This window comes from Cynoglossus semilaevis, chromosome 1 (assembly GCF_000523025.1).
Source record: "Cynoglossus semilaevis isolate Cse_v1.0 chromosome 1, Cse_v1.0, whole genome shotgun sequence".
Classification (NCBI taxonomy): domain Eukaryota; kingdom Metazoa; phylum Chordata; class Actinopteri; order Pleuronectiformes; family Cynoglossidae; genus Cynoglossus; species Cynoglossus semilaevis.
In genome coordinates this window covers 24,918,649-24,940,925 of record NC_024307.1, presented here as the reverse complement: position 1 = coordinate 24,940,925, position 22,277 = coordinate 24,918,649, and the positions used below count along the sequence as shown (strand labels likewise).

At 38.8% G+C, this 22,277-nt stretch overlaps 1 long non-coding RNA gene across 1 annotated transcript in view; it reads right to left on the bottom strand.

Annotated features, from left to right (window-relative positions):
- LOC103386758 (uncharacterized) overlaps positions 1-22,277 on the bottom strand; it is a 236,655-nt gene that overhangs the window by 159,663 nt on the left and 54,715 nt on the right. Inside the window, exon 4 of the long non-coding RNA XR_003050155.1 lies at positions 3,029-3,168. This is a non-coding gene — a long non-coding RNA (uncharacterized LOC103386758). The remainder of the gene's footprint in view (positions 1-3,028; positions 3,169-22,277) is intronic.

The window sequence follows — 22,277 nt, the reverse complement described above, 5'->3', positions numbered from 1 at the left end:
ATATAATAAAGTGCCTAAAAATTGGATGCAAAATCTATAATAGTTTAAAGCTGCTCGCGGAACACAACCTGACAAGGGCAGCAAATGCATAAACCTGTCATGTCAATAGGAAGTAAAATATCTCAGGTCTATTTCCATTATCTTGTAGGATCTATCCCATTTAGAATTAAGGTAGCTGTGAAGGCACATAGGAGCGAGATGTACCTAATAAAGCGGCCAGAGAGTGTATATTAAAGACTCTGTAAAGCTTGAAATAAAATTAGATAAACCCCAGCAAGTCAGCAAATCACATCCATGCCTGATAAATGGGATGCATTATGACCCAGCAAGACGACTTGCTAATGTCCTGGTGCCTAACAGCCCACTTGGGAGACAGCCTGAATAATACAACCCGGTGTTACTGTATCTGGCAGCCTGTTAAGATATGAACATCAGAAAGCTGGACGGAACTCGTTTGACCAGACCCCCCCACGTCACCCATGCCAAAGCCATCTCTTCACCGTCTCCCCCACATCCTGTCTTTATCACAACTGATCACCTCAAGCCTCTTTGACCTTGGCAGGACAGATAAAAGCTCAGACAGATAAGCAAGAAGAGATGTGTGGTAGGGAGGGGAGAGGAGGTGGAAGGGAGGGTGAGTAAAGGGGAAGAGGAGTAGTTGCAGTTTGCGATGATGCATTTTTCCTTAACTCTGCCTGTGTGAGAAGCCCAATTTACATTGCCAAGAAAATCCTCTGGGAAGCAGTATGATAGATGAATAAGACTGCTCTGCTAAGGGGAGGAGATGAAGTCTGGGATGACCCGCTTTTGCAAATTTGGCCCGGGGGAGAAGAGGAAGGAAGATGGGGAACTTAAGATTTTGCAGAGAGCATATCACTTTAAAAACTCAGGGCTAAATTTATCATTGTGTCTTATTTAGAGTATGAATTAAAATGCATAGATGGGAGTCCTCCATATATTGTATGTTAATTATATATGTTGAAACATTCGCCTACTGACCTGTAATCATTTGACAATTGCAGATATTATTTAAACATCAAACTAAAACAAATATTTCTCCTATTTGCTGATGACACTGCCATAAAGCAAAAGGAACCCTACTTAAATGTTGTCCCAATTCCCAATTTTGCCTATTTAGGTCCCTAAATGAAAATGAATTCATTTTGATTCATTTCAAAAAGATAGCTCAGTCCTCACATTTGCACTCCTCCCCTGAGAGTGAAGATTACATGACCACCTGATGTGAAGGATTCATCACATCAGTAATGGTGATAAATGCACCTTCATGTTCTATATCCTGCCAAATTTGCAGTGCCATGATTCCTGGGTCCAATATTTTGAATTTCTTAATGTCTCTAGTTCAGTTGGATTGTGTTTGATGTATATATTAAGTGAAAAACAAAAACCCCAAACCCAACAACCTTTGAAAGTTTGGCCAGAACTTCTCAGAACTTCACCACTTCAAAGACTATAAAGAGGGGACAAAAACCAGGTAAAACATGTTTAGTGCATTGAGTGACAAGACAAAAAAAAAAAAAAAAAAAAAATTAAAATGTGAAAAAAAAGAAAAACTAAAACTTTCCTAAATTTCTTTCATTAATAAATGATTTGTACAAGTGAAAAGGTTAGCCATTTTAAAGTGGCCAAAATCAATCTTTTACTTGCTGTCCCCACTGGCAGCATTGTTCTAAAAGGAGCTGACACTGCATGTTTCTGTCTACTCCTTAAAACAACACAGTCAGCCTGATGTAAAACACTGTATATGTGTCAGTCTCCCCTGTAAGCCAGCTATAAATAATCATTTCAAGACATTAAAAAGTGTGTTACTTAAGCCTAGTGGCAAGATATAAAGTGCTCAAATATAGTAGTGAGTGATATTTCATTAAGGTTTTAAACACTCACTCTCAAATCTCAGTATTCAGAAAAACAACATATCCAGTACTTGCATTTAAATCTGAGGAAAACAAAATGATTTTTGTGTGTACTGTTGACTGTGATATTAAAAAAAAAAGACTTCATGATACTTTTTTTCTCACTGTTCTCTTTTAGACAGGACTGACATTGGGCTCAAAACCAGTATTGATTTTTGTCCTACCCAGATGCAGCGTCAGGTCAGAGGAGGCTTGTTATTGTGACTTATAACAGGCAAAACTAAGAGGCATATGTGTCATAAAGCATCAGAATCCCTGATTATGACCATGGATTTGTTAGTGAGCTGCACAAGGACATTTTGTTTCAGTGGATGACAATAATAACCAAACTGTGTGTAGCTCCATGTCCCCTCCTGGACACTGGTTAATGTGAAGTGACCCTTAATTGTGTTGTTCTGTTTAGGCGGCACGGCATGAGGTCAGGATGGGCAGCCTGAAGGAGGGCTTTTGGTGTTTATTCACACAGCCAATCTAAACTGATTGATTAGAAAATATCCTGCCTGGGATGAAGGTAAGCCCTGATGATGCAGAGGGTTTGGTGGGATTATTTTTTTATTAAAGTTTGTAGGCCTTAGAAATTTGCATAATATCAACAAAGTAACCTAACAAATCTCGGGTTTACGGTCATATCTTTTGATCAGCGTTGTTCTATGTTCAAATACTTTGCATACACATAAACATTGGTTAGAGATGTCACAGAGATACAGGCATTGATAAAAACACTACAAAGCATTTTGCCAAATTTTAAAAAATGTGAAATTAGTTAAAGAAATCCATATTAAAATGTTTTCATGCAACAAGATGAAAACAATATAGTCAACTGAAGTAATAGTCACCCATAGAAATACTTTCCAGGCACTTCAGCTAATTTCCATCTGCTGCTAGTTATCTGGTTTGTAGACAATGGGTTAGCCAGTCATTTGCTAACTGAGCACCAAATAAACCTGCCAATTTGTAGGATATCAGCATATATGAATGTGTTAATTATTTTGTATCTAAGCTTATGAGTACCATTAATTGCATGCTAACGACTTTGAGCTTTCAGCTAACTACACTCGAAACTACCCATCGATTAGTCAGCGTTGATTTAAACTCACCACATTAGAAGTCGAACCTCATGGATGATGTTCTTCGAACCCCAGATTTACAGTAGTCTTGGTTGTTGTTGCTCTGACCCCAGTTTTCACAACGAATGAGCCACTGCATCATTCTGAGGACTGTTCTTCTTACTTGGCAACTGCAAAAAGAATGATAGAAAAGGTCCTCAAACTCATTATGATTCCTTAGAGCCCTAATATGTAGCTTTGAATCAGGCTGCGGTGCAAGTACAGCTCAACACTTCACTGCAGATTGAATAACCAGATGTGTGACAACAAAGTTCAAGTGTCAGGGTTTGCCTTATGTACAACCACAGAAACAGGTGATCAGGTTTTGCCCTGTGTTGTTCCTAAAACTTGAATTAGCTGTAAACTTTACTACTGTGCTGACGCCGTGTTGCCCTTTGGCTACGCCACCTCCATTTCATCCAGCCATGACAGCTGTTTCCTCACTCGGATTGGGCAGCTCTCTGAGAGGTTCCTGACCTTTTAGATGGAGCCTATGTGGCCCGACTTAGTTGGCTGGTTTACATTCTGTCAAACATGAGGCTGTGAGGCACGAAGAAAATGGTAACTTTTTTCCTCATAAAATGTCAAACAGTGGAAGCAGGTCATCACTTGCACTGCACTGGGTGAGATATTGTTTTGAGGAATCCTGACAGAGGTCGACTTACATCTCACGGTTGACTGCAAGGATGCTGATTTGCATCAACAGTTCTTGTTTAAATAAACAACGTTGAATGTATTAATATCACATCTTCTGGAGAAGTCAAAGCTCAGAGTGCATTTTGTTGCCACTGAAGTAAAGCGTGTCTTTAAAAATATGCTAACGACAAGCCGAGGGAAGGAAATGTGGCTGAGGACAGACCAGTGCTGGCTTAAGGTCCAATTAGAAACTTAATCACTATTTTATTACAACCGTGTTTGTAATTCATGGTGCGGACTTCAGGCTCAGCAGTTGCATTTTATGACTTTTGATTTGCAGAGATAGGAGTCCTGCCACTGACTGCTGGCTAATATCTGTGGCAGACAATTTAAAAAAGTGGTGAGGCAGCAGCTGCTACACAAACTGTTGTCAACTGCTGTCTCACCGGCTTCTGCTGACAAAGAATGTTTATATTTACCTCCATGTACAAAGGCACACATGCATACGTCAAGGCTAATTTAAAAGATTGACCTACCTTTGTACTATATCTACCTGCCTGTGGTCTATTAGGCCACCTATTCACCATCTACACAATAGTATCTCCTTATTTACTATAAGGAAATACTAAAATGCCAAATATGTATTTTCTCTACTTATTTACCTATTTACCATTGAGTTTGTTCATCTTTTCTCACTTAATGTATGTGACGCAAATATTGTGAAAATTACTGCATAATGTAAATATTCTGTTTTCGAGTGACTCATTTTCACACATTTGCCTCTAGCACTTGCTGTGTGTCAGAGCAAATGCGATGGGGGCAATTTGGAGACACCACCCCCCTTCCTGTGATTCATGTACTAGGATCCCTAGTGCCATGTTTGTACATGTGCAATATGTCTGTTTGTTATCATCAAGCTCCAATATGACAACTGTCAACCAGCAACTCCCACCTACATCAATACAACAGTAAATCCCAACTAGTAGCTAGAGGAACACTGTTGACCAGATTCGAGCACAGGGGATGGCTTTTTAAATCCCCGAGAATCCTTGTTACATATCCCGTTGGCTGGCCTCCAAAAAATGTTAGGGTATGAAAAACACTCATTAACATAATTAGTCTATTTGGTGCTAAGTATCCCTCTACCTGCAGAGCTGGAGTCTGGCCTCTATCTTCTGCCACCAAGATCAGTGTTGATCCCTCTCCTGCCTCTTTTAATGCCAACATTAATAACTCCACATTGTGTCATCTCCTCAGCTCCTGTCCAGCAGGAGGTGCTGGGTACGGCCTGTGCCCGTTGTTATGACAATTAATCTGTCCCTGAGCCACAGTGCTGAGGGAGGGTTCCTGGCTGAATCTGTGGGTTGCTGTCTGATGAGACACGAGGTGATAATTGCCTCGGTGTTGCGGAGGAGAAAAGGCCAATGATGGTCAAGGGCATCTCCCGTGGCAAAAATGGACCATCCTCCATCGCATGGCTTGCGAAAATACAGCAGAGGAGTGCAAACAAAGTGTTTGGCTTCTCTTGTTTGATATGTGGGTGGTTAATGTGGGCTATGTGTTTTTGGTCCGTGTCTGTGTGTTTGAGTGTGTGGCCGCATTCCTATGTCTACATGCACAGACAGCTTTGCTTGTTTGTGTCTCTATTTGCCTTGGCCGTGTTATCTTGTCTGCAGGATAAGCTAAATATGTTTTCCTGCAAACACTATTTCAGCTTTTCTTATTGCAGATGTGCATCTGTTGACTCAGGGCTGTTTGCTGGGCATCGCTTGTCTGGTGCATAAACACCTTGGCAGACATTTTCTTTTCTTTCTTTCTGGTGACTACTAAAATCTAAAAATCAAAAAAACAAAAAAACATTTCACCTGGTTTACTTAGAAAAAGTATTTCATCCAGCACAAATATTTTTAAAACATGTTTTTGGCTATCAATAATAGATAGATTTATAGATTGAGTGATAGAACAATAGACAGAAATACTATATACATTTCTAAATGGGAAACAGCATACCAGCAACAGGGTACATCTAGGACAAAAGCAAAAACAGCAGCAAAGTGACTCAACGTTTATAACACTAAATATTTTTTATAAAAAAGGATCATGTAAAATTATATTAAATATAATCTAGTGGTAGATAATTGTATCATCTAATATAATATAGATATATTTTTAAAACAACAACACACAAGGTTGGAAATACCAGTTGTGTTCTTGCACTGCAGAAATAATTGGTGATGGTCCAATCTCCAGTCTCCGTGTATTTTTTTTTTTTTTTTCATAAAAACCAATTGCAGCAACCACTCAGGTAAACTTATAAAATAACACTAGTGCAAGTTGTCACCTGACCAACTAGGAAGATGAACAACTGACTAACCATCTAGTCAACCAACCAGCCACAGTAGATTACTGAAAAAAAATAATTCACCTGTGCATTCCACTGACCAGCAAGCCAATCACCCTGTGATCTAATCAAGTAATTAACTAGATAAATAGTTAACATTGATTAGCAGGACACCTAACCATCAAACGTCCTCCTCTGTTGTTGTCCAACATCTAGAAATTGTCTTATTAGCCTTGTGGTGACAAACTGATCAAGAAATGTACTATTTAACAAACTATTAGCTTTAACACTGCCACCTAAGCAATGTAGCCACTACAGTTGACAAGCAACCACAAATACAGCATAGAATTTATTACCTGCCCAACAAACTTACTCCAAAAATAATTACATCAAGGGCAACTGGATGCAGTAGGTTTCTTGAAGTCCTCTCATCCACGAGGCTTCTTCAGTACCTCCTCTTGGATGAGAGGTGAAACGTCTTCAAAAAGCCAACTCTGGCCAGTTGCTATTGATGTAACTCTTTTGGATAAGATGGCCTGGATGACTGAGAACCTACACAGACAAACAAACTTACTTGTCAACCATGCAACCAAGGTGGAACCCTCACATTAATGTATTTGTCCATCAACCTGTTCAGCCCACTAACCATCAACTTAACTTGCGAACCAACCCAGCGACAGCCGACTGTCATGGGGTAGAAAAACTACAAACATACAGTGCAGAAGAATAAAATCCTTACTGAAACAGAATAGCAAGCATTTCAAACTAAAAGATCCACTTCCATCACCACTGACAGGTTTTGACACATTTTATTTCAAATTGAAGACAGATACAAACACTGTCTGCCTGTGTGAGTGAAAGAATGATGCATTTCCACTGTAAAGAGGGGAAGTTATTTTCCCAGCCTGGTTTGGTTGTTGTTTTACGGCCCTCAAGACTCCCCTTTATCATCTGCATGGATAACCCCAAAGACCCTTTATTTCTTGAATCATAGTGTAAAATTATCTTTTACTATGCCTGCTTGAATGCCTTTTGGGAGGTGCTCTGTGTATGTGTGTGTGTGTGTGTGTGTGAGAGAGAGAGAGAGAGAACTGGTTGGGTAATGCAAATCTAAAGGCTTGTTTATAGTCTCTGTGGATTCTATTTTATGTCAGAGCAACTGCACACAAGCAACTGTGAGGACGTATCCACTGACATTTATTCATTTAGTCCTTGAGACAAAGGTTTTACAGTGGTTTCCCTAAAAACCTCACACACCCAGCTGGCAACTTACTTCACTTTACTCCATTGACTTGTAATTACAGTGAGTTGACGGCCACTCTGTGGTGGAAGTGTTAAAATATTCATCAATGCAGCTCATTCCAGTTTATGAATAGGGCAAATACAGACTCCATGTCGGATATTATAGTTGCATGAATGTAATCTATAACTTTTTATTATGGGAAGTTGAAGATGTAGAAGACTGCAACAGCGTGAGGTCGCTGTATGAAACCAGCTACGCCACACTGCTGGAACCACAACACTCAGCTTTCAGCTTTAGCTTAAACAAACAAGCTATTAATTTGAGTTAAGTGTTAATTAGTGAGCTTTAAAAACACACCGGCCAGCAGTTTTTATTAGATTTCGATCCAAAGCCAGACTCCGGCTGTGGCCTGCTCTTTATGACAGCTACTGTTGCATTGATCTCCGCATCTAACACACAGCAAGGAAGGCAATCTTTTTTAGATTTTTAAGCACCCTGTTGTTACACGGACCCACATTATGACTGCACTGGCATCAGCAACAAAAAGCTAATGAAGTTCACCGTTGTGGGCTGGTAAATAAAGAATCTGTTAACCTAAGACATTCAGAAAAATCCCTTTAGGCATTCAGGTACCTTAAGTTTGAAGTCAGGGTCCTTGATATCAGGTGACTTTTTTTTTAATGTTTTTGGAGCAACATACTGGAAAACATTTTGGCAATGATTGTCACGCTGACTCAGCTTTGGTGACAGGCTTTATTTAAACACAGCAGAGGTGAGAAAACCCAACTCTAGCCAACTTATTTTTTTGCCTCTGACATGACTTAAAATAACTGGTAGCTAAGTCTATTTAGGACATTCAGACCTGGGAGACAGCTTCTACCAAAACTCAAAAAAAGAACTCACAAAATCTAACTGCTGGAATTAAGAGTTTTGTAAGAATTCTAAACATATTTTTTTATGTAAATTTCTGACTAAACACAACCCAGAAAAACCTGACTGATACCAAAAAGACATACTTAAGATTACGAGTCACTGTGTAAGCAGCCACCTGAGCCGGAAAACCACTGAAGCACTATATTGTCATTTTTACAACCAACCATCAAACTAAACAAACCACCCATTGTCTGACCATCTACCAACTAACATATTTTACTAACAAAACTAACCAACCATCTACTCAACTGAAAACCCAATAAGAGAGCACAGTTTGATTCTAATTGCCCCATATCTCATTTGGCAACCGATTATTCAATCAACAATCAACTATCTGGCAACCACTCTTACCTAACTGACTGACAGCTCACTCCTATCATAGTACCAAGACAATATAGCTTAAAATACCTTAAAACATGAATGAACAAACAGAAAGACACCAAATATTAGCAACATACAGATAGGCAAGCTTACAGTAAGCACAAAATAAAATCTAGAAGTATCACCAAATAAATAGTAGACCTGAGTAATGACTATCTATCAGGTAACAACATATTTAGACCATTGAAACACATTTGTAAATTGTAGTTTAATTATTCAAACATTGACACAAACAGCATTGTTCAGGTAAAACAAATTGCCTCCAGTTGTGAAACATGGTGATTAGATAATTAATGACAAAATACATTGTTCAAACCTGCTCAAACCTGTAGTTTACCTGTCTGAATAAATTAGCATCTCCATTGCTGATGCGAGCAACTGGCGATTAACAACATTTCCAGTTTCTTTAGTGTGATTGCCAGTAGGGCTGAAGGTTCTCTGACGTTCAACCCTACTATCACACATGCAGATAGTAGGGCATGATATATACAGTATATATATATATATATATATACTGTATATATCATGCCCTACTATCTGCATGTGTGATAGTAGGGTTGAACGTCAGAGAACCTTCAGCCCTACTGGCAATCACACTAAAGAAACTGGAAATGTTGTTAATCGCCAGTTGAGCCATGAAGATCTTACCACATCGTTATTGCTTTGTGTGAACAGGGATCTAATCTTTACAACACAACAGATAATTATTTAGTCGCATTTTTCCCCCCTACGTCCTAAGTCTGCAGTTTCCCATGTAGGCTACCCAATGTGACATCAGACTGCACAAGGGATGCAAACCTGCTTGTTTAGATATATTTTAAAAAACACTAACTTCACTGTGTGTATATGTGCGTCATTCGATGTTTGGATGTGTGTGTTTGGCTGTGCTCTATAGACGAGCATTGATCGGCTGCATGCATTAGCAGATTGTGTATTGATGAGCAGGGAGATTTATGATGCCTTGATGGACAGATGGATGGATAGATGGATGGGTGGATGGGGCCCCGATCTGTGTGTGTATAAATAAATGAATGTGTGTGTGTCGTCCCACCGCTCCGTGACGACATTAAAGCCGCCCTGATTTGCAAGCTCATCTACAATCGCAAATGTCACATTTTATGTAAGTGCAGGCCCTCAGCTCCCGCTGGGAACTACTGCAGGATAACACAGTACACAGTAGGTTCAGATGTTAAGTAAACATCTTTATCAGCACTGTAAATTCCTTTAAGTTCAAAATCTTGAGTGGGGGCTAGATGTGGTACTTGGAACAGTTTTTTTTTTTTTTTTTTTGTAGCCCTCATCTCTTTTCTTGTACTTTAGCAAAATGCATAAATATTTAAGAAAAACTGTCTGAGCAAATGGTTTATGAGAAATCACTGTGTCAGTATAGCTAGCTTTTAGCTCTTTGTTGGCTACATTTAGCAGTTTCTTGGGTGACTAAGGTTGATTTTTACAGAAAATTTCTATCCATCTGCTTTTTTGTCAAAGCAAAGCCTGACTAATTGTTTTTTGCTATTTTCTTTATTAACCACTATTTTGTTTGTGACTTGGTTTGGGTTATGTTTAGATGTACTTTTTAGATTTACTTTTTTTTTCAGACACAGTAGAATAAATTCAAATGGACCCTGCCTTCAATATTTTTCACAAAACATTACACAACCAATGGAATGATCGCACTTCAAGTGACCCAGTTTAAAAAAGGAACGCATCACATCCATCATCTGAGATGTTCTAAAGAAGAACTCTGCCCATCAGGACGCAGTCAGATGAAAATGACTCAGCTAATGGAGAAATGAACTGAGGTACACTTGTCCACCTACTGGATAAAAATAACACTGTTCTCTGGTGAACGCACACATATATACACATAATTATGTTTCTTTTTTAACATAAAGGAGGAAAAGTCCAACAACACAGATACAGAAAAGTTTTAAACTGACTTTTTTTCCAATATAATTAATGGTGCACTTTTGCTCCATTACATAAGAGTGCCTTGATATGGATAGAGAATGCTGGAGAATTTTGGGTAGAAGAGCTGCAGGCCTTAACAGTATGAACTGCACACTGAGAAACTCTGCTGATCAGTTTTTTTGGAGTCATTCTGAAAATCTTTTGAGCTTTCCACAGTTTGAAGAAGGATCCAGTCTGGTAAACAAGTTCTTGTGTGATTCCGACTGCACCACCACAACCCCAACAATTACAGACTCTCTACCTGGTTGTTTCCTTCCTACCTATATACATTTTTTTGTTTACTTCCACAGTGCTTTCAAATCAGTCAAGTGCTAATGCATTGTCATTGAGAAGATTTTTTTAAAGGTAACAAATATGTATGGGGGTATGGTGATATCTACCAGCAGACCCACAAATAATCCATTGGTGTTCCTTGGTGTAAGAAACATCACTCATACAGTACCTAGACCACACCTCAAGAAGTTTTTAACCAAATCCCCTACCTCAACAAAAGGACAATCGTAATTTAAAAGCCAAAGGTATGACTAGCAAAACTGAAGTGGTTTTACATATAAAATATATTTTGAATATTTTTGAAACTGAAGAAATTCCATGCAAAGCTGGGAAGAAAATGCAAATTCCACTAAAAATACATTGACCCACACATTGTGAGAGACATTGTACTTTATTATAATACTTTTTCATGAGTATGATACTGTATTAGAAAGAAATAACCACAGACTGTTACCATACACAGTGCATTGCCGTCTTTGACTTTTCAGGAGGAGTTCTTTGACCTTGTACAGTGTCTGACCCACAGTCCACCAGGACACATCCACCTTCAACACTCCCCCCTCCTGAGTCACAGAGACCCTCTACAGATGCCTCAAGATTCCACCTTAAAGATTGAATCATTTACTGCAGGTGTGTGTGTATGTGTGTGTGTATGTGAAAAATACAGTTAATCTACCCTTAATGCCCCCGATCCTGATGTGATCTGCAAGGTCCCCCAGCCAGTTCTCTTTTCGCCTCCCACCAGCCCTACCCTCCCCCCTGAACCCCTGACCCTCTCCACTACCCTCCTCCTCCTAGCCATGCTTAGCCGAATCTAATCGCAAAGGTTTGAGATCTCAGATGCCGATATAGGAACTTCCTCCTGAAACCAGAATAAAGGTGATTGGATTTTTATCCGCTGGCTTCGTGCCATGAATCCAAACCAGCTCTGATAAGTACATGACTTAATCTGGTTAGAAGGGACATTTATGCCCTTGGTGATTTTCACTTGAGGTTTTGGGGGTTTACAATAGAGAGCCAAGGGTTATGTGATGGTTTAGGAGGTTGGTCTGTGTTAAAGTCTAATTATTATTCTGAAACCTTTTCAGCCAAAGGTGTTAATCATTTCTTCCCATGTCTTTACAGTGCTGTCATTCGAAGTATGATAAATTATCTATCCTCTAATGTGTCTGTAAAATTACTGTGCAGCCCACTAAGATACCAAGCAGTGCGTTTTAAAACCCAACACATTTTGTTTTTCTAAATAACATTGCGGTATGCCATTTTTTCAAAATGTTTATTCTGTATTCTCTAATGAACTTAGGAGAGGGCCAGCTGCTGTTCCTGTGATATTTAGGACTGTAATAAGTTGCACGCTAGCTTTTTCATTTATTTAGGGAAAAAACAAATTATCTTTATACTGATAATGTAATAGTGCCCAATAAACCCCATACATACACACACACACACACACACACACACATATATATATATATGGTTGTTTTGGTAAAATATGGGGGTTAGAGCCAAAAGCTAGACAAAACAAATTCAAAATAATTTGCTAAACAAGCAAATTAAAAAAATATAAAGTACAAATGCAACATAGCTTTTCAAATAGTTTAATAGTTACAATAATTAGAGATAAATTGGCCAGATGATATTTTAAAAGGAAACAACTGATGTTCCCTCACCTGACCCTATTTTGGACACGTACTTAAGGAGAAACACGGACAGAAAATCAATGTAATTGTTTGAAGAAAGTTTTTGTTTCTAAATGCCAGCAAACACACACATACACCCGATTCCACAGTATCTCACTACACAACTCCTAGAGTGACTAGGGCTCCTCCTGGGAGTGACCGTTCTCCTGGACAGAATAAATAAACAGTTTCTCCACAGCCTGTAGACTCTGCCCAGGAGTCTCTGAGCTTCTACTGCCACTGTTGCATATTCCCAAAGCTCCCCACAGGCTTTGCCAAGCATCAAGGGGCAACACGACATCATGTGTTCCAAACCACATCGGAACAAGCTCTGTTCTGCCCTGCATTTCCCCTAACTCACCTCTAGGTTCAGGAGAACTTCTGTCCACGCTGTGGTTCCGTCTGTGGCTGTGCTCATAAATTATTCATACTCTGGCAACGAGACAGAAAGCGATGAGATCACTTGTTTGCCTCCCGTTTAATTGGCTGGGTGATAATTATCTGTGTCCAATTATATGAATCAATTACACACATTTAGCATTGTAATCAATTCTACTTTTTCTGCTTTTGCACCAGGCCTTGCATGATGAATTATACAATTAAGCAGCTCGTTTGATTAATATGTGGATCTCCACTCATTCCTCAACAGTTTGAGATCAACAAATATGTTCGGAGCTGATAAATTCATTTTGGAAAACAAACACTATGGTCTTCTGTTGGCCTTTGCAGGAGAAACTCCTTAAACGACCAAACTAGAACCCTTAAAGTGTGATCATGCCAACAGCAAAACTGATTCATTATTTGGTACATTACTTTCACTATTCAGCAAAATGTTTCTACTAAAACAAAACAAATTTTACGTGTTTTAACAAGCTTCAGTTAGGTACAATTATATGGTTTGGAGTTTCCCTGCGACAAAAGGCAGTAAAGGCCCAATCAGACTGGATCTGTAAATGATGATGCTCAAGCTCATGTTGGTGATGACGTTATCAACATGAGCTTGAAATCCACTTGATGTGGCCTTCCTGGACATTGATCCTTACTATCACTAGCTCTACGCTGTCAGACACTGTCAGTGAAAACATCAGTTTTCCAGAGAACATGAGCTTTTTTAAAAACCAATAAATATCTTAGTTTGGCCTAAGAATATTTCTCTCTTGAAGCCCTTGACTTTCACGTAAGGGCAACTTTGATTAAAAAAAAGTGTAAAAATGGAGAAAAGACATTCAAAGAAAGGTCATTTTCTCCACTGAATGAATCCTTATAAAGCAGCCAGGCGCTGAGCTCTAATTATTTGTGTGGCATTAACATGCCGTGCTGCACGTCGATAAACACAGGCAGCGGGAGGAGTTGAAAATGAAAGGGGGGATTGCCTGTAGAATTGCCTGCGACAGTTTTAATTGCACATTAATTATAAACGCAACTGATCAAAGTTAATAAGACAAACTTGACTGTTGTGACGCACTTCGCGGAGGAGCAGCAGATGTTCCTGAAATGCCTTCTAATCTCAGAATAAACATCAATAAATCAGTGATTTTCTTGAATGTTGATAATAGGGACATTAATATAGTTAACTTATTTATGAAGTTCATTTAGTTGGCCAATGCTGGGGTTGGGGGTGGTGGTGGTGTGTGAATAAAAAAATGAACATGTAAGGAATGGTTTGGCATTATTATTATTAGTTAATAGTTTCCAAAGTTTCCAAAAAGGCTACATTCCCTGATTAAAAATCCTGGTGTTTTGCATAGAATTCGTTTTGTCAGAATTATAAAATCAAATTATGAATGGGTCAAAACCATTCATAGCCCCACCCAAGCTACCTAGATTCTCTTGTTCAATTGTTTTTTTTCAAAGTCAAATTGTTTCATTTCATCCTGAATCTTGACCTTGATTCAAGTTTTTCTATGAATATTGTCTTATTTCTCAAAATTAAGACCTGTGATCTCTACTACTTTGTTTATGTCAAAAAAAAAAAAAAAAAAAAAAAACGAAATTAAGCTGGAATTTTTGTTTGTTAATTATTTTTTTCTTCACAGAATACTTTTTTATTCAGGCTCTAATCTTAGAGTTAAACTTTGATTTATGAGATTATTACATGTCTGATGCAACATTTCCCTTCAGATTTAAACATGAATCTCAAATATATATATTTAAATCAGTTTAAATCTATTTTTCCATATTTAATAGTATATATAAATATATATATATAAAGTCTAATTTTAATATTATCTATTTTTTTACTTACATTTTCAAAATGTCCTTCTCACATTTTTGGCCTTCCCAGAATTCTAATTTTTTCTAAACTTTTTTCTGCGTGCAGAGTATCCTCTCCTTATTTATGCAACAAAACCAACTGAAAATGATATGAAAAAGGAAGAAAAAAAACAAAACAAAAAAAATCAATTCTTGGCTGTAACCTTTCTGCTGGGTAAAACTCACAGGTTCGTAAATTGCAGCTCCGTCTGAATCAGAGCTCTGTGTTTGACTGGCTTTCAGCAACTTCAACTTCACTTCACTGCTCTCTTAGGTACAGCGTGAACAGGGATCCTCCCTCAGATAGATATTGACTCATGCATCCATCCATCCCACTACCCAGTCATCCACCCACCCATGCATAGGCCTGGATGAATCCCTTGAACCAATCAGACGGTGGTGGGAAGAAGAAAATGGACACAGAAAACAAAGGAAGCCTGAGCAATAAGGGTGAAAATTAAGTCTGAAAACGAAGTAAGAAGAAAACGATTGAATCAATAAGCTGTCGCAAACTGTACAGTTAATCTGTTCACATGATTCATCATGTTCTGTTGTTTTCCAGGAAGTTTAAAAATGGCCACCTGATCCCCCCCTCCCCAAGTCCCGTATAAAGCATATTTTTGGGCTCTGGATGATGCCTAAAGCATTGATTGTGTTACACTTATGGCTATTGATCAGAGGTTCAAAGTTAAGGGGAGGTGAGGCGGATGGGAGGAGGGGTGGTTCGACGGGTCGGTTTTTGCGGTCGTTACGACATTTAAGAGAGAGGATTGCTTTCATGGAGAGGGATCAGAGAAGACAGAGCTTCCGATACTGAGGAGGAGGGAATTGATTGACTAACAAATGAGACGATGGTTGAAATGACTTGACACCGACTCACACACTTCCTGTCAGTTAGCTTTGGAGCTATTTGTATTTTTAGATACATCACTTGAAATTAGATAAATCCTATCCAACAGACACTGAGAACAAATATTTCAATGTCAACATGGTAAGTCAAAATGTTCTAAGATGGATGTTAATACCTTAAAAATTGTGTTTGGCTGTAAAAGTGAAGGGTAAAGACTTTTTTTTTCCCACACCTAAAAATATATTTCAATAATAAATATATTTGTTTTACCTTAGTAGTGTAGAGTTTGTTTGTTTTTTCTAGGAACTCAGGCACACCTACCTTCCCTTTAGAAAATACTTTTGCCACCAAATGTACATAAGCACAGGCCAAATACTTGACATATTTATAAAACAAAGGTATTGGTTCCCAAAGTGGGGGGTAGGACCCATCTAGGGGCCCAGAGTTGCTCCGGAGGATATTCTGTTTATTTACAGAGCTGATTTTTCACTGATTATATAGGAATGAGAGTGAACTGTTTTATCTACAGCGGGTGCTGCATAAAACATTTGTGAATCCCTGATCTAAGCAAAGAGAGTTTTGAGAGTCATAGAGAGTAAAAGTTGGAGAAGAAGTCTTAGTGTGTTTAGAAAAGAAAATGTCAAAGAAGGGATCAGCCAGGAGAAGAAGCACGGACGTACGAGTCGGTTAAGACGGAGACAGATGGAAAAATTATTGCATGAGGACTAAATGAGACACAGCCCAAAAATCAGAAATATTTTTCATGTTTGCTTAATGAACGTGCCAAAAAAGAAGTCTAATTAACCACGTACACGTTGCAACACACTCCAAAAGCACGTTCCAAAAAATGACCTTCGGCAGAAGCATGTCAGCTACAGAGAGGAACGCTAGAGGCTAACAACAACTGAACTATAGTTAGACATCCATGAGCCCGTTGTGGAAGAATATCCTTTTTTTTTTTTGTTTGTTTTCCTTTTTTAAAATTTTGATGTAAATTGAACCATTACTAAACTTGTAAGTCTCCACTTTTACTAAATGTTTCATCTTCTTATAATGAACTACTTTAAAATAAAGCTTTTTTGTGCAGCAGCTGCAACTCAAATGTAATATTACAACCAGGTTGATGATAATTAATGGAATAGGTGTCTTTCAGCACTCTCACTGCTTTAAATAAACTTATATTCATGACTGTTTGTATGACTTTCCATCCAATTACTCCCACACTGCTGTTTATACAGCACCAGAAGACTGTTTTGAAACTAATTTGCAACAAATATATGTATTTATATCCGTATATACAGGGCATGACATCCGTAGGCTGGGTATACATATATATATATATATATATATATATATACACACTGTATATCCAAAGTCGATATATATTTAAGTGAATCACGAAAACGCTGGAGTTCAACTGAGGTGAAACGTGTACTTTTCCACTGCTGTACTCCCTACTGCCAGCCAGGATATACTTAAAGTCAACACTGCTGAGCTGAGCTCCGTGAAGAAATTCCATCAGGCAGAAGTGTCACAGTCACAATCATCGTCAGGCACCGAGTTGCCGAGGTAAAAAAAAAAAAAAAAAAAAGGAAGCAGCAGAGGTAGACATTGGAATTATATGGCGATAATGAACTCCTATAAAATTATCTCGCAGACTCTCACGTGTGTCGCATCATGAGTGTCATTATAAAGAAAAGCTTGACACAGGAATTCAGTGCAAGGGAAAAAAAGGGGAGGAAATCCAAAAAGTGTGACTCCTTCCTGCTTCACAACTCTATTTCCAGACTCACATAAAATGAATCGTGATCTGTGAGGCCAGACTTTTTGGGGGAAGTGCGGGCAGGTAAACCAAAGTTCACCAACTCCCAGAAACAAGCAGGAACTGGGAACTTGGAATTTCACTGGAATTCAGGAACAAGAACAACTTTTGGTTTCTGAAAAGTACCTGGATACTGTATCTGAGAATACAGAAAGTGGTGGGCTGTAGATTAACAGACCCTGGGATCACACCCTCTGACTTCAGTCCACTGTTTTACTCTCTGATCCACAGCCACCTTATTATCTTCATCTATGATTGTTTGCTTTAAAAATGAGTGGTAACACAGATACAGAGTTTCGATCCATTCTGCTGGTTAGCATTAGCTTTACCCACTCATCCAATAAAAAAAAAAATTAAGAGTCAGAATTTACCCAAAAGTCTGCATCTTCATCATCCGTTGCCTAATGTCCAACTAAAATATCAATGAACGAGCTAGCACAATTTTCATTTCATTTCAAACTTAAAAAAGTCAAGCATCTAACAGCAGGAGCCATTCACACCTCACAATTGACTGGAGTACAATAAACACACATTTCACTAATGTATTTTCAGTTTGTGAGTAAATTATAGACAATCATAGAATGAACGGTGATTCAATGTTTGAATCCCTAGTAATAAAACAAAACAAAAATAAAACATCAGATTTTAATGCCAGCGTCAGAGCAGCAGCTGTGACTGTGCCTAGAGGAAGCCTTGCTCTTACATGTGCTCCTACCAAATCATGTTTTCATTAAATTTCAGTGACATAGCTGAAGGCTTTCGTGTTTGGCAGGTCTTCACCTTGGCTGTGCTGCCTCTGCAGAGATGCTCCACCCAGCAGCACTCACTGACCTTGAGGATGGAGGGATCATTATTTAATTAAATTAAATCTGCCAGATACCTGTTCAGCTCCAAAAAATTAGAGATAACTGCAGCAGGGGGGAAATAGGACAATTTTTCTGCCCTTCTTTATTAAGTCAAACAGAAATATGACTTCCTGCCTTTCCCTTTGGTTATCTCCTGTTACCGTCAGTGACTGAACATGTATGCAGAAGGGCTTGAAAAGGAAGAAAGCTGCCAAGAGTTAAAGTTACCCTGCACACAAGCAAGTCTGCTGCAGATTTATCGACAAAAATCCACAGAACCTGAGCAAATGCATGAATTATTGATGAGCTTGTGTGGGGAAAAAAGTGTTTGACAGATACTGGTGATAGTTTCCTGTAAAAACTCTTAGCCATTATCACATGCCACTGTGTATGTGGTCTACTAACACAACAGAGAAAGGGGGAGAAGGAGGAGTGAAAAAAAAAACCTTGTTGCTGCTGCACTGGGTGCAGACTGACTACAGCTAATCACATTCAGCCTGGCAACAATGCCAGCCGGTGGAGGCAGTGGAGGCTGCTAATTATTGATGAACTCCCGTGTGAAGTCGATAACGCATACAAGCAAGTGACCGCAAACAGAGGCAACGGGTGAAATAACCCAAACCAGAACAAACACTGTGGCCTCAGTCGTCTCTTGTTATGATTCTCCAAGTGAGAGGAAACATTTGTTGGTCTTTAATGCGGCTAAAGAACAAAGATCGTGAACATCACAGACACTGTAGATGATTCATGAATCAGCCCAAAGTGATGCATACTCTGAAGCAGTTGTGTGAGGCAACCAGGGGCATCTGCGTCACTCAACTAACACTGAGGGAGCAAACAACAAACAATCAGCCGACACTTTTTTCTTTTTCTTCTTTGTTTACCTACATCATATGACCCTAACTGAATGATCCTCTCTAATCTTTTTTCAAAGAAATGGTGCCCCACTCCACTGTGATCCCTATAGTGTCATCTGCATATTAAGTCAATTACCAATGACTGCCTGCTCCTTCCTGGCACGCAACCGTCTAGAGCGTAATCAAAGGAGCAATTTAGAAAAAGGTAAACATAGACCTGCAAAACCGAAAGTAGGCACATGTGAGATGAGTTGTAGTTATAGCTCCATAGGGGGCGATAAACTTTCCTTTTTAGCCTGTTATTATGGAAGTATTTTCATCTGAGACTGATTCTTTAACCGTGGTCTTTGAAAACTACTCCTCACAGATTCGCATTCTACATAATTCTCTGGATGTCAAAAGTCTCAAAATGAAAAATGGACCAAATCTTTCAAAACATCTGATCATCTGTAACCACCAGAAGGAGCCTTCAACAATCCTCTAGGTCATACAAATGCCATCCACAATTTGTTAAGGTCCTCACAGCTGCCCTTCGCTGCAGTTGAAACTCCTATAAAACACACGCTCCGAGTGATGACTGAATGTATGGTTTACTTCATGCTTCTTATGCATTCAAATGTGTGCAAAACAAATTGCATCTAATTGATCTTAAATGACCACATTCATTTTCACAGCCTTGGTAGATACAGTACATTTTTGTTTAGCAGAAGAGTGAGAGAGCAGGCTCTGGATCCCAGCACCAGTCCTTGGCTGTTTGTTTACTGCTGTCCAGTGTGTTCACCTCCCTATGCCTGTAGGATTTACGTCTATAGTAAAGCCTACCATGTCAATCAAAGTCAGCTGTAACAGTCGGCAAGCTTCACCATCACTGAGGCTCTTGCTTCTTCTCAGCTTTGCTGATCTTTCAGCAAGTGAAACTGCATAATAATTGTAATTTTGTGGAACAAAAACATCTTTCTCCCAGAACCCATCAGTGTTTGCCTCCAGTTTCTCAACCACGTGTAAAGGTGTAAAAGTCTCGTAGCGCATTTCCCAGGCAACCGTCTTATCGTGGGCCTGTTTAGCTCCTGCTCAGTGCTGTTATTTACGGGCTTCCACATTTATCCCTGCATCGTGTGACACATACCCACTCTCCTCCCTCATTCTCCTCCTTTCCTTCCTCGCTCCCCACCTCCCTCACCCTCCTGCTGATTTCACTCCTGTCCCTTCTTATCTGGCTTCTATCCAAAGGCATCGGTTGGGGACAGGATTATATTGAGAGTTGTTATTAACTGCTTCTCCTATACTTCCTCCTCCTCCTTCTCCTCCACCTCCTTTTCCTATTGCCCCTCCCTCCTCCTCCTCCTCCTCCTGATTTCTCGACCCCTGTGCTTCTTGCTCTGTCTGGTAAGAAGCTGAAAGACCATAAGCAGCACCAGCTGTCAGTGTGGTAGGTGATGCAGGCACAAATGACCCAATGGAAAACACAAATATCAAAAGGTTGTTGTTTCTCAAAAAAAAAAAAAAAAGTGATGTTGCAACCTACAGTTCCAAAGTCAAAAACAATCATTTATACACAAACTAAATGAACAGGGTTCTGGACTACACTGATTTTGTAAAATAACTAGTTTAATGGTGCAAAAAAAGAAGGCTGTGTGTACTGCAGTCAAAGGTCGTGGCGCCTGGACAGGTTTTTTGTGGCCAAAAACCTTTTGGAAAATCACATTTCTGTGACCAATTATCAGTCATTCTTTATGAAATATGTTAAAAAGGCATTTTAAGTTATTCATCACATATAGAAACGTCTTCACTGATCAGCCTCCAAGACAAATTGAGGCCTTTTATGTTACAAAAGCAATAAAGTTTAAACACTTTTATATTTATTTTTCAAAATCAATCAGTCATTGATTCATTCTGATATTATTTATTTTGTTTTTTCGTCAACTAAAAGTGTGTACGTGCAGGTGATATTGCTCTGTGAGGATAAAGGAAATGAAAAGCAGGAGGGAATAAATAGAATCAAAAAGCAATAACCTGAGCCTTTAATAGAGTCTGAGAGGGCGCCAAAATAAATACAGACATATGTGTGTTTCCACTGACAGCTAGACAAATTAATAACACACGACACTGACAGCTCTGCTAAAACCCCCCTTCACTCCAGATGCCACTGCACCAGGAGTAGAACTATATGGAATGGATTTTCAATGACATTAAAGCTGAAGACGCAGGCAGGGGTCAGATATTTATATTTTTCTGGGACAGAAAGAACAAGTTGTATCATGTTTATTGTTATATTTAAAGAGCAAGTTGTCACTTATTTGACATTATGTAAATGAGATGTGGGAGACAGACAAGACTTCCAGAGGTTGTCTGTCTTTGTGTGTCCTGGGCATCAGCTTGTACACTTTCATTTTTGTTCAATGAAAAAAGTAGAGCGGTCCCTAAAATAAAGCAACACATGAAGCAGCACATTCTTCATATTCACAGCTAAAAGATATTGGGGAAAAAGGTCAATAAAAAAAAAACCAATGTGAATACAATTTAAATCAGTTGAATCAAACAATGTGCTGAGAATACAATTTAAATCAGTTGAATCAAAGTTAGCTTTATAATGTACTAATATACAGTATGTTTTCTTAATACCTTAGTGCTTATCAGTGTTAATCTAACCAAACTAACCTCCAAATGAGTTTATTGCTTAAATATTACATTTATTATACTAGGTCAAGTGTAATGTATACAGTATATGTACTGTGGTAATTATTAAGATTCCCATCTGACAGCTAATACCACTGCTACTATTGCCACTTTGTCATTTACATTATAATAATGAATATGGAAATTGATGTTGACAAACAAATACTGTATCATCCCTTCGCAAAACCCCTGTTGAAGACCTTTGAATTATTATATTTTTCAGTCTGAAAAAATAACTGTTACAAAATGTTTGTCAAACACAGATCACAGTTAATTCCAAAATAATTGTTAATTACAGCTAAACATTGCTCTGTTGAAGATGTTCAAGAAACTGAAGCTCTGTTACATTAATCAGCACTAAACCACTGCAGACCAGATCCAGTCAGCCAAGGTGTTTGTCAACAATCCTGCCTACTACAGCTTCACCAGCGCCACCTTTCTTCCCATGCTGACAATGTTTCCTCTGTGTCACAGCCAGGA